Source organism: Cetorhinus maximus, chromosome 1 (genome assembly GCF_964194155.1).
Source record: "Cetorhinus maximus chromosome 1, sCetMax3.hap1.1, whole genome shotgun sequence".
Classification (NCBI taxonomy): domain Eukaryota; kingdom Metazoa; phylum Chordata; class Chondrichthyes; order Lamniformes; family Cetorhinidae; genus Cetorhinus; species Cetorhinus maximus.
The window spans coordinates 54,311,988-54,333,601 of NC_135879.1; positions in this window are offsets into that span (position 1 = coordinate 54,311,988).

Below are 21,614 nucleotides of genomic sequence, written 5' to 3' on the forward strand. Positions count from 1 at the left end.
GTGGCATCAAGGATCCCTAGCAAAACTGGAGTCAATGGGAATCAGGGGGAAAACTCTCCGCTGGTTGGAGTCATACCTAGCACAAAGGAAGGTGGTTGTAGTTGTTGGAGGTCAATCATCTCAGCTCCAGGACATAACTGTAGGAGTTCCTCAGGATAGTGTCCTAGGCCCAACTATCTTCAACTTCTTCATCACTGACCTTCCTTCCATTATAAGGTCAGAAGTGGGGATGTTCACTGACGATTGCACAATTTTCAGCACCATTTGCGACTCCTCAGATACTGAAGCAGTCCACATCCAAATGCAGCAAGACTGGACAATATCCAGGCTTGGGCTGACAAGTGACAAGTAACATTTGCACCATGAAAGTGCCAGACAATGACCATCCCCAACAAAAGAGAATCCAACCATCGCCCCTTGATGTTCAATGGCATTACCATTACTGAATCCCCCACTATCAACATCCTGGGGGTTACTATTGACCATAAACTGAACCGGACTAGCCATATAAATACTGTGGCTACAAGAGCAGGTCAGAGGCTAGGAACCCTGCGGCAAGTAACTCACCTTCTGACTCCCCTAAGCCTGTCCATCATCTACAAGGCACAAGTCAGGCATGTGATTTAATACTCTTCACTTGCCTGGTTGAGTGCAGCTCCAACAACACACAAGAAGCTTGACACCATCCAGGACAAAGCATCCCACTTAACTGGTACCTCATTCACAAACATTCACTCCCTCTGCCACTGATGCACAGTAGCAGCAGTGTGTATCATCTACAAGATGCACTGCAGGAACTCACCAAGCCTGCTTAGAGCGCATCTTCCAAACCCATGACCACTACCACCTAGAAGGAGAGGGGCAGCAGATACATGGGAACACCATCACCTGCAAGTTCCCTTCCAAGCCACTCACCATCCTGACTTGGAAATATATCACTGTTCCTTCACTGTCGCTGGGTCAAAATCCTGGACCCCCTTCCTAACAGCACTGTGGGCGTACCTACACCACATGGACTGCAGTGGTTCAAGAAGGCAGCTCGCCACCAGCTTCTCAAGGGCGATTAGGGACAGGCAATAAATGCTGGCCACGTCCCATGAATGAATAAGAAAAAGACTGAATGCCTGTGGGTAAACCACTCACCACAGTTGGAGCTCCAATTAGTGCTGGCAGGTGGGTAATTATTATTGCAATTAACACCCTTAGGAGAGGCAAGTAATGTCGTTTTACATCGGATTTTACTTTGCTTTAAATTTAATGTCCCTAGTACAGGTGTCCTGGGGCTTGGAAAGCTGACCAGGTGAACAGAGACAAGATTGTATGTTGGTATTTAAACTTCCAATTGCCCCACCTGAATAAAAGTTCACTGATTACAGCTAGTGTCTCATTTCCTCTGGTAAACATTTGGCAGGCAGCTCTTTTGTAGACACAGCTTTTTCAAAACTTTGGAAGTTTTCAACAGCTCACCCACCCATTGCACATCCATTCAACATGCCTACGGCCTGCTCATTCTGAAAGCTTGGCCAAATACTGTCCCATGTGAACCTGTGTGTGGCCTGACTCGCCCAAGGCAAGGCAGCATGTTGAGCCCAGATACTTTGTCCTCAGATCGGCTCGGCGAATCTGACCTTTAAAAATGTCCGCCTGCAGGTCGAATTTTTGATCGGGGGGCGGGGTGGGTGGGGACAGTGGGCTGAAATAAAAGTTGGGGTGAATGGCCCTGGAACCAGTGATGGATGCAGAGGTCAGCTAGGTGCAAGGTCTGCCTCTGTGTTGTAATAAATAATATATATAATAAAACAAAATAGTTCCTCCAGCCCTCATCTCTCATACACTTCTCACCTCCTCACAAACTCCCTATGCTCCATTCATGCCAACCTATGTCAATACATGTCCCCCACCCATGTCCATTGCCCCATACCCTCTATTCCAACTTAGTGCCCCATACCTTCCTCCATTGTTCCCATAACCCTTGTGCTAACTTAATGCCAACTCATGCACTCCCATGCCCCCACCCACCACTCTTTGCCCTTATTGCCCCCATGCCAACTCACCTAGTATTCTTGGACAGTTCCTTGACAGGTTTGACACTTCCTGGACAGGTTTCAGAGCTTTGATATTTCCTGAACAGCTTTGACAGGTTTAACATTTCCTGGACAGGTTTGAAGCTGGACAGCTCTTTGACAGTTTCTTGACAGCTGGACAGTTCCTTAACAGCTGGGCAGTTCCGTGGCAGCCAGACAGCTCTTTGACAGCTGGACAGTTCCCACGAGTTTATGCATAAATAATGCATAATTATGTCCACTTTTAACAATTCGAAAGAGTGCTTTACCTTTCCCAAAGGTGTCCTGGGACCCTACCCAAAGCCGTAACCTACCCCTCTCCAAAGGAGTGCCCTGGCTACCCAAACGCATCCATCAGGTTGAGATCTCCTGTTACCTGTTCTAACCTGCACACTCCAGATTCTACAGTCCTGTCCTTCCAAAATCTTGCTTCAGTGGAGGCAGTTGGTGATTTAAATGGCCAGCTGCCTCCACAAATCAGGCATGCATGAATCCTGGCCTGACTCCAGTCTCACTCCCACAAAGATGGGAAATGTTGTGTTCCAGGGTGGGACTTAGAATTCACAGCCATTTCTGGGATTTTCACCAGGACAGAGATCTTCTCCATGTTGGGAAAAATTAGGGCCTTGGGCATTGGTTGGAGGTAGGGAGGGACTGGGGAATGGGGACCGTTTAAATTAGAGTTCCCACTTTCATATCCCCTTCTGCAACATCCCTGTTCTGGGCCAAAGTCACATTACTCCTATCACTCTGCTGCAAACCAGTTTGATGTTGATGACTGACACATTTTAAGGCCGTGGATAAGGTATTTGTCATCCTATTTAAGACAGCAGAGAAGTTGGCATCCAAAGAATGGGTGGCTGTGGTCATGGCCTGTGTGGAATAATTTGAAAGCCTTGCTTGAAGCTCCATGGAAGTGGTCACTTTCTACATGGCAGACATTCTTGCAATTCCCTGTACCACCAAACTGCTAGTGACTCCTCTATTTTCACCGCTGCTGTGGTGGGTGGCTCATCTATCAGCACCTGAATAAGTTGCTGCTGCACCTCTAACATTCTGTTTCTTACCCATCAGGGAATCGGCATCTGTGTCCGGTTGAGCAGGACTCCGAGAGAAAATTGCAGCCCCCAATGCAGACTCTCCATAGCTGTCCCTGCCACCAGTGTCTGTCCATGCTCACTTGTGGGCTGCAACACATAACTGATATACGGGACCCACTGAAGTGCAGGGAGTTGTGCTAATGCATGGCTGAGCGTGTCTCTTAATTTGACTGGGACACAGGCAAGAAAATAGGCCAAGTTGCATTGCCAGATTGCGGCTAATGTGAAACTCCCAAATCAAACTGCAAAGGGGAGAAAGAAACTAACATGACGATACAAAAGACACAAAGAAAGTGTATATGGAAACTGATTTGTATTGTAAATACTGTGAGAGTTAAATCAATATCAGGGTCACTGGTTGACAATGATTAAATAATTCAAATTCCATGGGATTCCAGGAATTTTACAGATAATTTGGGAATTTCATTTCATGATTATGTCCACTTGTCTGTATGAACAGACTGCCTTGTCTACATTATATAAAGTAGCATCTATTCCATGCAATTACAGCCCCCATTTTATAATAGGTAAAGAATTACGGTCAGAATTTTGAGGTCGGCAGGCAGGCATGGTCAGTGGGCCTGGGAGCGGCCAGGAAATGGCTGGCAGCCCATGATCGGCTCCAGATCATGATTTCACGCTGGCGGGTTGATTAAGGCCTGTCCAGCATGAAACGCAGCTACTCACTGGTCAGGAAGGGGCGGGCAGAGGTGGGTGCCAGGTCCAGGCAGCCCCTGGAAGGCTGCCGTGGAAGAACGTCTCCTCTGCATCTTCAACGTTCAAGTAATGGAGTCGAGTGCGGCTGCATATGGCAGGTGGGAGGGCAGGTCAGGTGGGCACTCAGCCCCCTGCTTTTTGGATGAGTGTCTCGCCGTCCTCCTGGAGGAGGTGGCTGCCAGGAGGGACACAATTGTTCCCAGAGGTGGGAGGAGGAGGCCACCGCACCTCACAAAGAGGGCATGGGAGGAGGTTGCAGCGCTGGTCAGCAGCCATGACGTAGTGCAGCGCACATGAGTCCAGTGCCGGAAGAGGTTCAGTGACCTGCTGCACTCAGAAAGGGTAAGTACTGTGTTGACCTGGGTCAGTGTGCCGAAGTGTTAAGGTGTGACTGTCCCTCGGCGGACCTCAGGGGTGCTAGAGTCTGACTGCCAACTGTCAATGTCGCCGGAGCTGGCCAAGGGTATAAGCCCTGGCTGCTTGGACTGAGTGCCTTGCGGCTCAAGGGCCGTGACTCGGATGTGCCCTGTGAGGTGTTCCTCAGCTGGGGTTGGCCAGGCTGCAACGGCGCTGCAGGTAGAGAGTGGAATAATCAATGCACCTCTGCCCTTTCAGGAGAAGACAAGCCATAACCAATAGGAGAGGTCACAGACAGGCAGAGACCCACCCAACCTGCTGCTGCTGACCAGGTTCAAGCAGGATGCCCTTGAGCTGGAGAGCCAGCACGCTCCACGTGGAACCGGGCATGGAGAGGCGGGGGTGCCGGGCGAAGATAAGAGTGCAGTGCACAGTGGTGAGGGTTTCGGATTGTGCAACCATTCTTGTGTAGTCTCTTCATTGATGGGAGCCTGAAACCTGGAGCCCCCATTGATCATTGAAAGACGAGGACACCATGATGCAGATCTCCGTTGTTTCACCAGGGTGCCTGGCATGCACAGTGACAGTGTGATGACTTTAACTAATGATATGACCTTGTTCTCCCTTAGATTTGCCAGCACGCACTCACTTTCTGGACCCCCAAGGTCCACCCCTGACACTGGAGGACCACTGAGCTTCGTGTGTGCCTACGTCACACCTGCTCTCTGAACCAGGCACCAATGAAGCTACCAGCACCGCAGTGGGCATTAGATTGATGGCTACAATGTCGGTGCACTTTGGTGAGGGCAACTTCACAATCACTTGAGGTGTAGGCGGAGGCAGAGAGTGCCAAGGGCACTGGCAGTCAGAGGACTGCTGGAGAGCAGGACGATGCTCAGTCAAAGGCTGATATTGAGCCTCTGGAGTTGTCCATTAGGCGGCAGGTACTGGATTTCCAGCAGGATGTCTGGGAGGATCTGGCAGAGATCCTTGCCATGGTCCCCATTGTGGAGGAGTCCATCAAAGCATGAGCACTGTGCTGAACCTCATGGCCGAGTGCACTGCCTCCTCCATTGAGAGAGTGGTGACTCTCATGGAGAGGCAGCTCCAGGAACAGAATCAGGGGTCCCTGGGGTTGCGCTCGGTCCTGCAAGCCCTCACACAGGCACTGACTTCAGGTGGTCAGTGTCAGTGTGGGAGATGGATGAGGTACCCAGCATCCCGGCTAGGTGTCCGTCCATCCATGGTGAGCAGGGAGGTCCAGAGTGACCTCACATTGGTGCTTGAACTGCTTGTTCACTATGGGCTCCTTTCAGTACACTCTGGATGACAGCAACAGCTCCTCCGCCCCTCTGCCAGTGACTGTGGCATTTGATGAGTCTGCAATGACTGGGGAGATACCAGCCGTGGCATTGGCTGCTCCCTCCCAAGCAGGACCAGTGCAGGACCACTGGCCAATGGACAACCGCCAAGGTCATCAAGGCCAACAAGACAGTAGAGTCAGCAGGCTGGAGGGGGAGGGTCACCAAGACCATTTGGAAACATAAATTAAAGACACCATGAGCACAAGAGGGACAGTTCATGGGTGATTTCCTGTTCATTTATGTTTGGTTTATAGGTCTGCTGGTGTGGAAATCAACACCAGTAATGGTAATGTCGTTATGCTTTCAATGTGACAATAACATTAAATTTGCTTTGGTTCTGATAGCCTGAGTATGCTTCACCTTTTTTCTTTCTGGTGCAGGGTACGCCAGTATGTAACGCTGGATGTGAGTGGCTGGATACTTTATTGCACAGGCACTGAGAGGACTTTGGGTGCAAATGAAAGGGTCATTTCACATATCCAGGATGGAGGCAGCAGCCCTGGCATGAGGTTGAAGCTGATCTTTGGTAGCCTGGTTGAAGGAGCATTGGATCAAGGTATCCCTGATGTCCCTGCCTCCCTGGAGGTTACTGAGGTTTGGTTCCACCCCCTCAGTGTTCTCCTCACCATGCTCCTCTTCTGACTCACCATTGGATTCATCATCTGTGGCCTGTGCAGCAGTGCCAAGATCCTCTTCCTGCAGTGGGTCCCCCGCTTTGCCAGTGCCAGATTGTGGAGAGTGCAGCATGTAACCACTATCAGTGACACCTGCTCTGGGGAGTATTGTAGTGCTCCCCCTGAACGGTACAGGCATCAGAAGTGCATCTTGAGAAGACCTATGGTCCTCTCTATCATCGCCCTTGTGGAGGCGTGACTCCTATTGTAACGCTTCTCTGCCTCTGTTCTTGGATGGCAGAGAAGCATCATGAGTCACCTCTTCAACAGATAGCCCTTGTCACCCTCCAGCCATCCATCCAGTCGAGCTGGAGCACTGAAGAGCCCCGGCACCTGGGAGTGTCTGAGGATGTAGGCCTCATGGGAGCTGCCTGGGTACCTTGCACAGACTTGTAGAATCTGCATCCTGTGGTCACACACTATCTGCACGTTCATGGAGTGGAATCCCTTTCTGTTGACAAAGGCACTGGGCTCACCTGCTGGCAGCTTGATGGCCACATGTGTGCAGTCTATTGCACCCTGGACACGGGGGAAGCCAGTAATCACTGCAAAGCCTCTGGCTCGCTCAGCCTAGTTGGCCTCATCCATACAGTAAAGAATAAAGGTCAGTACCCGCCTGCACAGAGTTTCTGTAACCAATTTGATGCAACTGTGGACAGCTGATTGGGAGACTCCACAAAGATCCCCCACTGAGCCCTGGAAAGAGCTGGAGGCATAGAAGTTGAGGGCTGCTGTGACCTTTAGAGTCACTGGCATGGGGTGTCCACCCACACAGTCGGAGCTGATATCAAGCTCAAATATCTGACAGATGGAGGTCACGTTCTCCCTTGAGAGACGGGGCCTCCTTCAGCATTGCACCTCAGACATATTGAGGTAGCTGCTTCACTGCCTGTAAACCCTGGCAGCAGGATATTAGCGTCTTCTGTGGTCCCTTCCGCCTTGGACTTCCTTCTGGCCCTGCACCCCTTGTCCTGAGCCTCTCCTCCCACAGATCCCTCCCCAGAAGCTGCATTGGGACTCATGGCCTCCTCTCCCTTTGCCTCTCTCTTCCTCTACCACAGAGGAGGTGCCTCCAGTGGAGACCACAATCCCCATTTCCAGGGTAATGGAAGGCTGCCTGATACCTGGAATGGTCCACACAGTCTGAATCCTCTGGGGGCCTTGCAGACATCAATGAGTCCTGAAATGAAGCCTGGGAATGCTAAGAATGAAGCCCTGAACAGAAATAAAACTGCCAAGTACCAATAAGCCACTAGCAGCAAACCATCTACCAAACGTCTCACTTCTCACACTGGCAATGCTGCTGACCCGTTTTATCCCACCCATGGATGAGGTTTTTGAAATTGTTGGCTGGCCGCCTGCCTGTTCTACCCGTGCAACGAGCACAAAATCGCATGGGCAATGAAAAATTGGCATCCATTGACCTTTTAATAGCCTTAACTGGCCTCTTAATTAATGGCGGGCGGGGCTCAGGCACCCGCCAAGCCAAGCACGCCCGCCAAGCAAAATGTCGCGCATGTGCATGACGATGTTGTGACACTCACCCGTCATCGCGCACTATTTTACACTCGAACGTGTCGGGCGTGCGGCCACACACTTAGTGAAAAATTCTGCCCTATGTATTGCATGTGAGACCAGAGTTTTTAGAAACACTTTGGAATTGCATTCTGTGTCTCCATCTGTTTTCAGTGATAACGCATAATGCACCATCTCCTCTCTTCACTGGAAACAGCAGATCCAGATGCCCTTGAGCAGACCCAAAAGGGCAACGTTTACCTGAGCACCAACTACCACACATCACTTAAATCAGTCACCTGCACTGCACCGTGGACCTTGGGGGAAAGTAATAGAGATATTTAGGAGGATTCACAGGATGAGGAATCGATCACTAGCACTTGAAGGGCTAGCAATGGCTATGATGGATGAGGGAAGAAAAGATTCCGTATGTTGAGCACTCGTGCATGGGGATACAATCTTAATGAGCCTGCTTTAAAACCAAGACTGACACAAAAGCAGGAGAACATTTGAACAATCATTCATCTCTTTGCCATGCCAAAAGAGAAGATCAACACATGCATATTTCCCACATAATTGATGCCATAGAGGAACAGTTCTCTTTAATGCAGTCTGCCCTGAACATGTGCCAAGGCCAATGGCATCTGCAGTGGCAACCTCAGTTATGAAGTTCACAATCTGCTTTGGAGATTTTGGGATCTAAGCTCCAGAAAATACTCATAAACACCCTCAATTCTCTTGGAGACAGCTACACACAACCCATGAGAGAAAGATTCCATAACCCTGCCCACCATTCTGTACTCAGACAGATTTTGGGCATGGTGAGGAGATGCCCTCAAGCAATAGCGCATATGGAAAAGCATAGAAGCAGTTGTTGGTATTTATGTCAGCAGCAGTTCTGTGTCATCATGTAGCCCAGCATGTGACAATGGATGCAGCCTTAAAAACACACACAGCTACTGCAGCTAAGGATAGCCAATTATATATAGCAGTATACCAGAATTAGTATTGTACAAGAGCCTTTCAGCAATATCCAACTTAGACCACATCACAAGTGAACAGTTTTTTCACAAGACAATCATGTAGATTTTAAAGTTTCTGCTGAATTTAAAACACATTATTGCAGGGTCTAAGTCAAGATGTCAAGCCGTCTCAATTTCTCTGCTCCTCTCACCCATTCTAATATGTCTCTCTCTGAACTTACTGCACTCCATTCTCTCAGGTCCAACCCCAACATTGTCATCAAACCCGCTGACAAGGGTGGTGCTGTTGTTGTCTGGCGCACTGACCTCTACCTCGCGGAGGCTGAGCATCAACTCGCAGACACTTCCTCCTACCTCTCCCTGGACCATGACCCCACCACGGAACATCAAGCTATTGTTTCCAGGACTGTCACTGACCTCATCTCCTCTGGAGATCTTCCTCCCACAGCTTCCAACCTGATAGTCGCCCAACCTCGGATGGCCCGCTTCTACCTCCTACCCAAAATCCACAAACGGAACTGTCCTGGCAGACCGATCGTGTCAGCCTGTTCCTGCCCCAGGGAACTCATTTCTCGTTATCTTGACTCCCTTCTCTCTCCCCTTGTCCAGTCCCTTCCAACCTATATCCGTGATTCCTCTGACACCTTACGTCACATCAACAGTTTCCAGTTCCCTGGCCCCAACCGCTTCCTCTTCACCATGGATGTCCAATCCCGCTACACCTCCATCCCCCACCAGGATGATCTGAGGGCCCTTAGCTTCTTCCTTGAACAGAGGCCCGAACAATCCCCATCCACCACTACTCCTCCGTCTGGCTGAACTTGTTCTCACACTGAACAATTTCTCCTTTAACTCCTCTCACTTCCTCCAAATAAAAGGTGTGGCTATGGGGCATGGGCCCCAGCTATGCCTGTCTCTTTATGGGGTATGTGGAACATTCCTTGTTCCAGTCCTACTCCGGCTCCCTCCCACAACTCTTTCTCCGGTACATCGATGATTACTTCGGTGCTGCTTCATGCTCTCGTTGGGACCTGGAAAAATTTATTAATTTTGCTTCCAATCTCCACCCCTCCATCATTTTCACATGGTCCGTCTCTGACACTTCTCTTCCCTTCCTTGACCTCTCTGTCTCAATTTCTGATGATAGACTGTCCACCAATATCCATTACAAGCCTACCGACTCCCACAGCTACCTCGACTACAGATCCTCACACCCTGCTTCCTGTAAGGACTCCATCCCATTCTCTCAGTTCCTTCGCCTCCGTCGCATCTGTTCTGATGACGCTACCTTCAAAAACAGTTCCTCTGACATGTCCTCCTTCTTCCTTAACCGAGGTTTTCCACCCACGGTCGTTGACGGGGCCCTCAACCGTGTCTGGCCCATCTCCCGCGCATCCACCCTCACACCTTCTCCTCCCTCCCAGAAACATGATAGGGTCCCCCTTGTCCTCACTTATCACCCCACCAGCCTCCGCATTCAAAGGATCATCCTCCGCCATTTCCGCCAACTCCAGCATGATGCCACCACCAAACACATCTTCCCTTCACCCTCCCCGGCGGCATTCCATAGGGATCGTTCCCTCTGGGACACCCTGGTCCACTCCTCCATCACCCCCTACTCCTCAACCCCCACCTATGGCACCTTCCCATGCCCACGCAGAAGATGCAACACCTGCCCCTTCACTTCCTCTCTCCTCACCATCCAAGGGCCCAAACACTCCTTTCAAGTGAAGCAGCATTTCACTTGCATTTCCCCTAACTTAGTCTACTGCATTCGTTGCTCCCAATGCGGTCTCCTTTACATTGGAGAGACCAAACGCAAACTGGGCGACCGCTTTGCAGAACACCTGCGGTCTGTCCGCAAGAAAGACACAAACCTCCCTGTCGCTTGCCATTTTAACACTCCACCCTGCTCTCTTGCCCACATGTCTGTCCTTGGCTTGCTGCATTGTTCCAGTGAAGCCCAACGCAAACTGGAGGAACAGCACCTCATCTTCCGACTAGGTACTTTACAGCCTAACGGGCTGAATATTGAATTCAACAACTTTAGATCTTAAACTCCCCCTCCCCCCATCCCCACCCCGTTTCCTCCCCCTCCCTTTTGTTTTTTTTTTTCAATAATTTATATAGATTTTTCTTTTCCCACCTATTTCCATTATTTTTAAATCTACAACTAATACCTTGTCAATCTTTCCACCCCACCCCCACTAGAGCTGTACCTTGAGTGTCCTGCCATCCATTCTTAATTAGCACTTTTCTTAGATAATATCACCACCTTCAACACCTCTTTGATCCTTTTGTCTGTGACATCTTTTGATTCTCTGCTCCTATCACTGCTTGCTTGTCCCTACAACCACCCCACCCTCAACTTCTCTCCCCCCGCCACCCACCTTAAACCAGCTTATATTTCACCCCTCTCCTAACTATACTTCAGTTCTGTTGAAGGGTCATGTGGACTCGAAACGTCAACTCTTTTCTTCTCCACCGATGCTGCCAGACCTGCTGAGTTTTTCCAGGTAATTCTGTTTTTGTTTTGGATTTCCAGCATCCGCAGTAGCTTTTTGTTTTTATCTCTGGGGAGTCTCTATGTCTGCACAAAAATTCAGGCCTTAATTATCTAAATATGCCCAATGAACAATGTGAATGACCTCACTTTCCCACCCTACCCCCATTCTTCTCCCACCCTCGCAAAAATTGGCAGGGTTTGCTACAGAGGTGGGACATTGTACTGCATGATATTGGTGTCACTATCTTCATCACTCACCTTTGTTTCGATCCCGGCAATGAAATCTGGCTATGATCTTTGGTTTGATTCTTGGTCTGAGTTAAGTTCATTGATTTAAAATGGGATGGTTCCAGGTTGTGCCAATTACTTTCAACATCCACAGGAGTTAAAATGGTAAGAATTCACTTAGGGTGATGCTAGTTGTTGGGTGGAAGATGCATATGTGTGGCTATTGCATAATCACCCACTTTCTGGGCTCACATAATATGAACAGCCATTTGGATAGGAGATGTGGGGCTACTGGCAGATGTGAAAATGTACTCCAGCCCAAATCAGTGACTGAGGAGGCAAAAAGGAATAGGAATATGTCTTCAAATAAAATATTTTGTTTTTGAAACCTGCAGATCACTATGACATTGTTGGAATTTCACATGGTGATGAGAAGGAGTGGTGCTGTGGCATGGAAGTAGAGGAGGGTACACTTCACCACTGAAAAAAATTGCAAGGAACTTTGCTCCAGACTTTCCCAGAGGCAATGGATTGGATTTTCCTATTTTTGTGATTGGATTGCCAGGGCATAAAAAACAGAGAAATTGGGCAGGAAATCATTATCATTATTGGTACCACAAAATATTCCCCATTGATAAAACTTTCCTGAAACATTGCTGTTAGGTAATTAAATTAATTTGATTCCTCACAATAATATAAATAAATAAATCTTTGCATATATTATACAGCTCAGAAGATTTTCTTTCACATTGAAGCCAATCCCTTTTTAATAAATAAAATTTGCACAGCAAGTTATCATTCAAATATGTAGAATAATCCATTTTGATCTCTTTTCTGGTGATCATACACATGTAAAGAACAATTTTAAATGTCGAAACTGAAATGCATTTATGGCTATATATATTCCAAATATTCCTAAGGATCAGAACAAGTCAATATACAAGAATATGCTAAATCATTGATGCAAGAAATTTTCTGAAGATACTCAAGACTCTAAATACAGTGCATTAGGGAGAATATGAAGAGATTAGGAGAGAAATCAGAAAAGTAAAGAGGAGCTATGAAATTAAATTATCAAGAAGCATGAGAAAGATGCTGAAGTATTCTACATGGACATAAATAAAAACTGAAAGTTGGGATGGGAGTAGGGCCACTAAAGGATGGACAGGATAAAATGATAGGCAGTGAAAATGAAATGGCAGAAATATTAAATAATTATTTTGCTTCTGCATTTAACAGGGAGATGGAGCAGATAGGAATGACATCAAAAGATGTGATTAGAGAAGTTGTAACTACATTTAAAACAAAAAGGAGGAGAAATATTAAATATATGATTCAAACTTAAAGAGAATAAAACCAATTATATCCATTTTACAAAGATGCAGGAGTACTATTACATAAACTTAATTACTTGCCAGAAAAATGTGCAGTGCCATGGGCTGGTGAATAGCTAATATTATACCTATATTTAGGAAGTGAGATAGGAACATAGAGGCAAGTATAGGCCATTCAGCTATTCGCCAGTCAATATGATCATGGCTGAGCATCCACTTCAATGCCTTTTTCCCACACTATCCCCATACCTCTTTATGTCATTGCTATTTAGAAATCTGTCAGTCTTTGCTCTCAACATATTCATTGACTGGCCTTCCAAAGCTCACTGGGGTAGAAATTCCAAAGATTCACAACCCTCTGAGTAAAAAATTTTTTCCTCATCTTGGTGCTAAGTGACTTCCTCCTTATTCTGAAATTGTGTCCCATGGTTCTAGGCTCCCCAACCAGGGGAAACATCTTACCTGCATCTACCATGTCTATCCCTTTAAGTATTTTGTAGGCTTCAATGAGATCACCTCTCATCCTCCGAAACTCTAGAGAATACAGGCCTAGTTTGCCCCATCTCTCTTCATAGGATAGTTCCACCATCCTGGGGAGCAAGTCTAGTGAACCTTTGTTGCACTCATAAGACCATAAGACATAGGAGCAGAAATTAGGCCATTCGGCCCATTGAGTCTGCTCCGCCATTCAATCATGGCACTCCCTCCATGGCAATAATATATTTCCTAAGGTAAGGGGACCAAAACTGCACACAGTACTCCAGGTGTGGTCTAACCAAGGTCCTATACGATTGAAGCAAGACTTCGTTACTCCTGTACTCAAACCCTCTTGCGATAAAGACCAACATACCGTAAGCCTTCCTAATTGCCTGCTGCACCTGCATGTTAGATTTCGGTGACTTATTGACGAGGACACCCAGGCCCCTTTGTACATCTACGCTTTCTAATCACTTAACATTTAAGAATTACTCTGCACATGTGTTCATCCTACCAAAGTGGATAACCTCACATCTTTTCACTATATTCCATCTGCGATCTTGACCACTCATTAAGTCTGTCCAAATCCCCTTGAAGCCGCTTTGCATCTTCCTCACAACACACATTCCCAGCTAGCTTTGTGTCATCCATGAACTTGAAAATATTACATTTGATCCCCACATCCAAATCATTGATATATATTGTGAACAGCTGGGGCCCAAGTACTGATCCTTGCGGTACCCCACTAGTCACCGCCTGCCAACGCGAGAATGGCTATTTACTCCTACTCTCATTTCTGCCTGTTAGCCAATCCTTAATCCATGCCAGCATATTACCTCCTATCCCATGTGCTTTAATTTTGCTAACCAACCTCCTGTGGGGGATTTTATCAAAAGTCCTCTGAAAATCCAAGAATACCACATCCACTGACACCACCTTCATCAATTCTGTTTGTAAAATCCTCAAAAAACTCAACTGGATCATCAAACATGATTTTCCATTCAAAAATCCATGCTGACTATGCCCAGTAAGATCATTATCATATAAGTGCTCATTTATCACATCCTTCATAACAGATTCCAGCATTTTCCCTTCTACCGATGTCAGGCTAACAGGTCTGTACTTCCCTGTTCTCTCTCCCTCTCCATTCTTAAATAGTGGGGTGACATTTTCTACCTTCCAATCTGCAGGAACCATTCCAGAATCTACAGAATTTTGGAAGATGATCACCAATGCCACACTATCTCCAAAGCTACCTCTTTCAATACTCTGGGATGTAGAATATCAGGTTACAGGGACGTAACAACTTTCAGTCACATTAATTTCTCCAATACAACCTTCTTACTTATAGTAATTTCCTTCAATTCCTCATTCTCTTAAAGTCCCTTAAATCTCTAATTCTGGGAGATTTTTTTATACCTTCCTCAGTGTAGACAGACAAAAAGTAATCATTTAGCTTCTCTGCCATTTCCCTATTCCCATTATAAATTCTCCTGACTTTGCCTGTAATGGACTCACATTTGTCTTAGCCAAATGCTTCCTTTTTACATACCTATAGAAGCTTTTACAGTTTGTTTTTATGTTTTTTGCTAGTTTACATTCATATTCTACTCTCCCTTTATCAGTTTCTTGGTCTCCCTTTGCTGTATTCTAAAATGCTCCCAATCCTCATGTTTACTACTATTCCTGGCAACTTTATAGGCATTTTCTTTTAATCTTATTCAACCTTAACTTCCTTTGTTAGCCACGATTGACTGACTTTTCTTTTTGCATTTTTGTGCCTTGAAAGAATGTATAATTTTTTTAAAAATTTATTAATTCAAGGGGTGTGGGCAAGACTGGCTAGGCCAGCATTTATTCCCCATCCCTATTTGCCCTTGAGAAGGTGTCTTGAATCTCTGCAGTCCATGTGGTATGAATACATCCACTGTGATGTTAGGGAGGGAGTTCCAAGAATTTGACCCAGCGACAGTGAAGGAATGGTGATACAGTTCCAAGATGGTGTGTGGCTTGGAGGGGAACTTGGTTCCCATAAATATGCTGTTCTTGTCCTTCTAAGTGATAGAAGTCGTGGGTGAGATGCTGCAGTGCATCTTGTAGATGGTACACATTGCAGCTACTGTGTGTCGGTGTTGGAGGGAGTGAATGTCTAAGATTATGGATAGGGTGCCAATCAAGCGGGCTGCTTTGTCCTGGATAGTGTCAAGCTTCTTACATGTCATTGTAGCTGCACTCATCCAGGCAAGTGGAAAGTATTCCATCACACTCCTGACTTGTGTCTTGTAGATGGTGAACAGACTTTGTGGAGTCGGGAGATGAGTTACTTGCTACAGAATTCCCAGCCTTTGACCTGCTTTCGTGGCCACGGTATTTATATGGCTAGTTGAGTTCAGTTTCTTGTTAATGCTAAGCCCCCAGGATGTTGATAGTGGGAGATTCAGCAATGGTAATGTCATGGAATTTCAAGGGCAAATGGTTAGATTCTCTCTTGATGGAAATGGTCATTGCCTGACACTTGTGTGATGCAAATGTTACTTGCCACTTATCAGCACAAGCCTGAATGTTGTCCAGATCTTGCTGCATGTCGACACGGGGTGCTTTAGTATCTGAGGAACAGAAAATGGTACAGAACATTGTGCAATCATCAGCAAACATCCACATTTCTGATAAAAACAAAAAGCTAAAAGCTACTGCGGATGCTGGAAATCCAAAACAAAAACAGAATTACCTGGAAAAACTCAGCAGGTCTGGCAGCATCGGCGGAGAAGAAATCAGTTAACGTTTCGAGCCTTCATGGCCCTTCAGCAGAACTGAAGCATAGTTAGAAGAAGGGAGAAATATAAATTGGTTTAAGGTGGGTGGGGGGGGGGTGGGGGGGAGAGACACATTGAGGGTGTGGTGATTGTGGAGATGAGCAGATAATCAAAAGATGTCACAGACAAATGGGTCAAAGAGGTGTCGAAGGTGGTGACATTTGTCTGAGAAAAGTGCTAATTAAGAATGGAAGACAGGATATTCAAAGTACAGCTCTAGTGGGGGTGGGGTGGAAAGACTAACAAGGTTTTAGTTTAGATTTAAAAATAATGGAAATAGGTGGGGAAAGAAGAATCTATATAAATTATTGAAAAAAAAAGGGGGGGGGGAAGAAACGGGGTGGGGATGGGGGGAGGGGGAGTTTAAGATCTAAAGTTGTTGAATTCAATATTCAGCCCGGAAGGCTGTAAAGTACCTAGTCGGAAGATGAGGTGCTGTTCCTCCAGTTTGCGTTGGGCTTCACTGGAACAATGCAGCAAGCCAAGGACAGACATGTGGGCAAGAGAACAGGGTGGAGTGTTAAAATGGCAAGCGACAGGGAGGTTTGGGTCTTTCTTGCGGACAGACCGCAGGTGTTCCGCAAAACGGTCGCCCAGTTTGCGTTTGGTCTCTCCAATGTAGAGGAGACCGCATTGGGAGCAACGAATGCAGTAGACTAAGTTAGGGGAAATGCAAGTGAAATGCTGTTTCACTTGAAAGGAGTGTTTGGGCCCTTGGACGGTGAGGAGAGAGGAAGTGAAGGGGCAGGTGTTGCATCTTCTGCGTGGGCATGGGGAGGTGCCATAAGTGGGGGTTGAAGAGTAGGGGGTGATGGAGGAGTGGACCAGGGTGTCCCGGAGGGAATGATCCCTACGGAATGCCGTCATGGGGGGTGAAGGGAAGATGTGTTTGGTGGTGGCATCATGTTGGAGTTGGCGGAAATGGCGGAGGATGATCCTTTGAATGCGGAGGCTGGTGGGGTGATAAGTAAGGACAAGGGGGACCCTATCATGTTTCTGGGAAGGAGGAGAAGGTGTGAGGGAGGATGCGCGGGATATGGGCTGGACACGGTTGAGGGCCCTGTCAACGACCGTGGATGGAAAACCTCGGTTAAGGAAGAAGGAGGACATGTCAGAGGAGCTGTTTTTGAAGGTAGCGTCATCAGAACAGATGCGACGGAGGCGAAGGAACTGAGAGAATGGGATGGAGTCTTTACAAGAAGCGGGGTGTGAGGAGCTGTAGTCGAGGTAGCTGTGGGAGTCGGTAGGCTTGTAATGGATATTGGTGGACAGTCTATCATCAGAAATTGAGACAGAGAGGTCAAGGAAGGGAAGAGAAGTGTCAGAGATGGACCATGTGAAGATGATGGAGGGGTGGAGATTGGAAGCAAAATTAATAAATTTTTCCAGGTCCTGACGAGAGCATGAAGCAGCACCGAAGTAATCATCGATGTACCGGAGAAAGAGTTGTGGGAGGGGGCCGGAGTAGGACTGGAACAAGGAATGTTCCACATACCCCATAAAGAGACAGGCATAGCTGTTTGTGGATTTTGGGTAGGAGGTAGAAGCGGGCCGTCCGAGGTTGGGCGACTATCAAGTTGGAAGCTGTGGGAGGAAGATCTCCAGAGGAGATGAGGTCAGTGACAGTCCTGGAAACAATGGCTTGATGTTCTGTGGTGGGGTCATGGTCCAGGGAGAGGTAGGAGGAAATGTCTGCGAGTTGACGCTCAGCCTCCGCGAGGTAGAGGTCAATGCGCCAGACAACAACAGTACCACCCTTGTCAGCGGGTTTGATGACAATGTTGGGGTTGGACCTGAGAGAACGGAGTGCAGTGAGTTCAGAGAGAGACAGATTAGAATGGGTGAGAGGAGCAGAGAAATTGAGACGGCTAATGTCACGCCGACAGTTCTCAATGAAAAGATCAAGAGAAGGTAAGAATCCAGAGGGAGGGGTCCAAGTGGAGGGAGAATATTGGAGGTGGGTGAAAGGATCCGTTGAGCGGGGAGAGGACTCCTGCCCAAAGAAGTGAGCACGGAGACGAAGACGGCGGAAGAAGAGTTCAGCATCATGCCGAGCCCGAAATTCATTGAGATGAGGGTGTAAGGGTATGAAACTAAGTCCTTTGCTAAGCACTGAACGTTCAGCATCGGAGAGGGAAAGGTCAGGGGGTATAGTCGCCCAACCTCGGACGGCCCGCTTCTACCTCCTACCCAAAATCCACAAACAGAACTGTCCTGGCAGACCGATCGTGTCAGCCTGTTCCTGCCCCACGGAACTCATTTCTCGTTATCTTGACTCCCTTCTCTCTCCCCTTGTCCAGTCCCTTCCCACCTACATCTGTGATTCCTCTGACACCTTACGTCACATCAACAATTTCCAGTTCCCTGGCCCCAACCGCTTCCTCTTCACCATGGATGTCCAATCCCTCTACATCTCCATCCCCCACCAGGATAGTCTGAGGGCCCTTAGCTTCTTCCTTGAACAGAGGCCCGAACAATCCCCATCCACCACTACTCTCCTCCGTCTGGCTGAACTTGTTCTCACACTGAACAATTTCTCCTTTAACTCCTCTCACTTCCTCCAAATAAAAGGTGTGGCTATGGGTACCCGCATGGGCCCCAGCTATGCCTGTCTCTTTATGGGGTATGTGGAACATTCCTTGTTCCAGTCCTACTCCGGCCCCCTCCCACAACTCTTTCTCCGGTACATCGATGATTACTTCGGTGCTGCTTCATGCTCTCGTCGGGACCTGGAAAAATTTATTAATTTTGCTTCCAATCTCCACCCCTCCATCATCTTCACATGGTCCATCTCTGACACTTCTCTTCCCTTCCTTGACCTCTCTGTCTCAATTTCTGATGATAGACTGTCCACCAATATCCATTACAAGCCTACCGACTCCCACAGCTACCTCGACTACAGCTCCTCACACCCCGCTTCTTGTAAAGACTCCATCCTATTCTCTCAGTTCCTTCGCCTCCGTCGCATCTGTTCTGATGACGCTACCTTCAAAAACAGCTCCTCTGACATGTCCTCCTTCTTCCTTAACCGAGGTTTTCCATCCACGGTCGTTGACAGGGCCCTCAACCGTGTCCAGCCCATATCCCGCGCATCCTCCCTCACGCCTTCTCCTCCTTCCCAGAAACATGATAGGGTCCCCCTTGTCCTCACTTATCACCCCACCAGCCTCCGCATTCAAAGGATCATCCTCCGCCATTTCCGCCAACTCCAGCATGATGCCACCACCAAACACATCTTCCCTTCACCCCCCCTGACGGCATTCCGTAGGGATCGTTCCCTCCGGGACACCCTGGTCCACTCCTCCATCACCCCCTACTCCTCAACCCCCACTTATGGCACCTCCCCATGCCCACACAGAAGATGCAACACCTGCCCCTTCACTTCCTCTCTCCTCACTGTCCAAGGGCCCAAACACTCCTTTCAAGTGAAGCAGCATTTCACTTGCATTTCCCCTAACTTAGTCTACTGCATTCGTTGTTCCCAATGCGGTCTCCTCTACATTGGAGAGACCAAACGCAAACTGGGCGACCGTTTTGCGGAACACCTGCGGTCTGTCCGCAAGAAAGACCCAAACCTCCCTGTCGCTTGCCATTTTAACACTCCACCCTGTTCTCTTGCCCACATGTCTGTCCTTGGCTTGCTGCATTGTTCCAGTGAAGCCCAACGCAAACTGGAGGAACAGCACCTCATCTTCCGACTAGGCACTTTACAGCCTTCCGGGCTGAATATTGAATTCAACAACTTTAGATCTTAAACTCCCCCTCCCCCCATCCCCACCCCGTTTCTCACCCCCCCCCCACTTTTTTTTCAATAATTTATATAGATTCTTCTTTCCCCACCTATTTCCATTATTTTTAAATCTAAACTAAAACCTTGTTAGTCTTTCCACCCCACCCCCACTAGAGCTGTACTTTGAATATCCTGTCTTCCATTCTTAATTAGCACTTTTCTCAGACAAATGTCACCACCTTCGACACCTCTTTGACCCTTTTGTCTGTGACATCTTTTGATTATCTGCTCATCTCCACAATCACCACACCCTCAATGTGTCTCTCCCGCCCCCCCCCCCCACCCCCCCACCACCCCCCACCCACCTTAAACCAAGTTATATTTCTCCCTTCTTCTAACTATGCTTCAGTTCTGCCGAAGGGCCATGAAGGCTCGAAACGTTAACTGATTTCTTCTCCGCTGATGCTGCCAGACCTGCTGAGTTTTTCCAGGTAATTCTGTTTTTGATCCACATTTCTGACCTTGTGATGGAGGGACGGTCATTGATGAAGCAGCGGAAGATGGTTCGGTTTGAGACACTACCCTGAGGAACTCCTGCAAAAATGTCCTAGGACTGAGATGATTGACCTTCAACAAGCACCACCATCTTCTTTTGTGCTAGGTATGACTCCAAACAGTAGAGGGATTCCCATTGACTGTGGTTTTGCTATGGCTCCTTGATGCCACATTCGGTCAACTGCTGTCTTGATATCTTGATAGCTGTAAGCACCTCTTGAGTGCAGCTCTTTTGACCATGTTTGGACCAGGCTGTAATGAGGCCAGGAGCTGAGTGACCCTGGCAGAACCCAAACTGAGCATCAGTGAACATTCTATTGCTTTTAAGTGTCACTTGATAGTACTATCAACGATATCTTCCATCACTTAGCTGATGATCGAGAGTGGACTGCTGGGCAGTAACTGATTGGGTTGGATTTATTCTGTGTTTTGTGGACAGGATATACTTGGACAATTTTCCACATCGTCAGGTAAATGAAGTGTTGACTGAGTCCAGTATCTGGACTGTTTCGAAACCTGGCACTCGTGGAGCACTCTATTCTTTGTGCCATGGTACAATCTCTCATTTGTTCTTTGAAGGCTGAAGGAAATGGTTTCCCCAGGACATTTTTAAAGCAGCAGACATCTGATCCAACTAAATTTCCTTCTCCAAGAACTGAACGATAGTTAGAACCAGTTACCTCTCCTTAGCACTATCCAATAATTTAAATGTTAGCGCCGATCCAGGGCTCTACAAATTGAATTTTATCACTGCATTATACAATCCATGAAGAGTCCATGATATATTCTTTGATGGAATAACTATCTTTTTTCTGAAATCTATCAAATTCTGACTGTGCCTCACAGGCATTTAACAGGCTATCTTTCTGGTAGACTTCATCTAAGATCTCTAATAGAAGGTCCTTACCTTCATCACTATGCAACTGGAAATTCCTGCCTAAAGTCAATGGATGTTTGGCTGCCTCTTTGAAGTTTCCATCCCACTTAAAATCCCGGCCTTTATGTTTGAATTTACTTTTTGTAGGAAGCAACAATGCCAAGGTCATAACTTGCTTCCTCTTTGTTAGGGAATTAACCCGTGTCCACATCAGTGTCATCCTTCCACTGATCATGTAGTTCAGGCACCGAGAACACCCAAACCTTGACAATTTGCACTTGCTTTCTGCCATTTTCCACAATGGCCACTCGGATTTTAGCT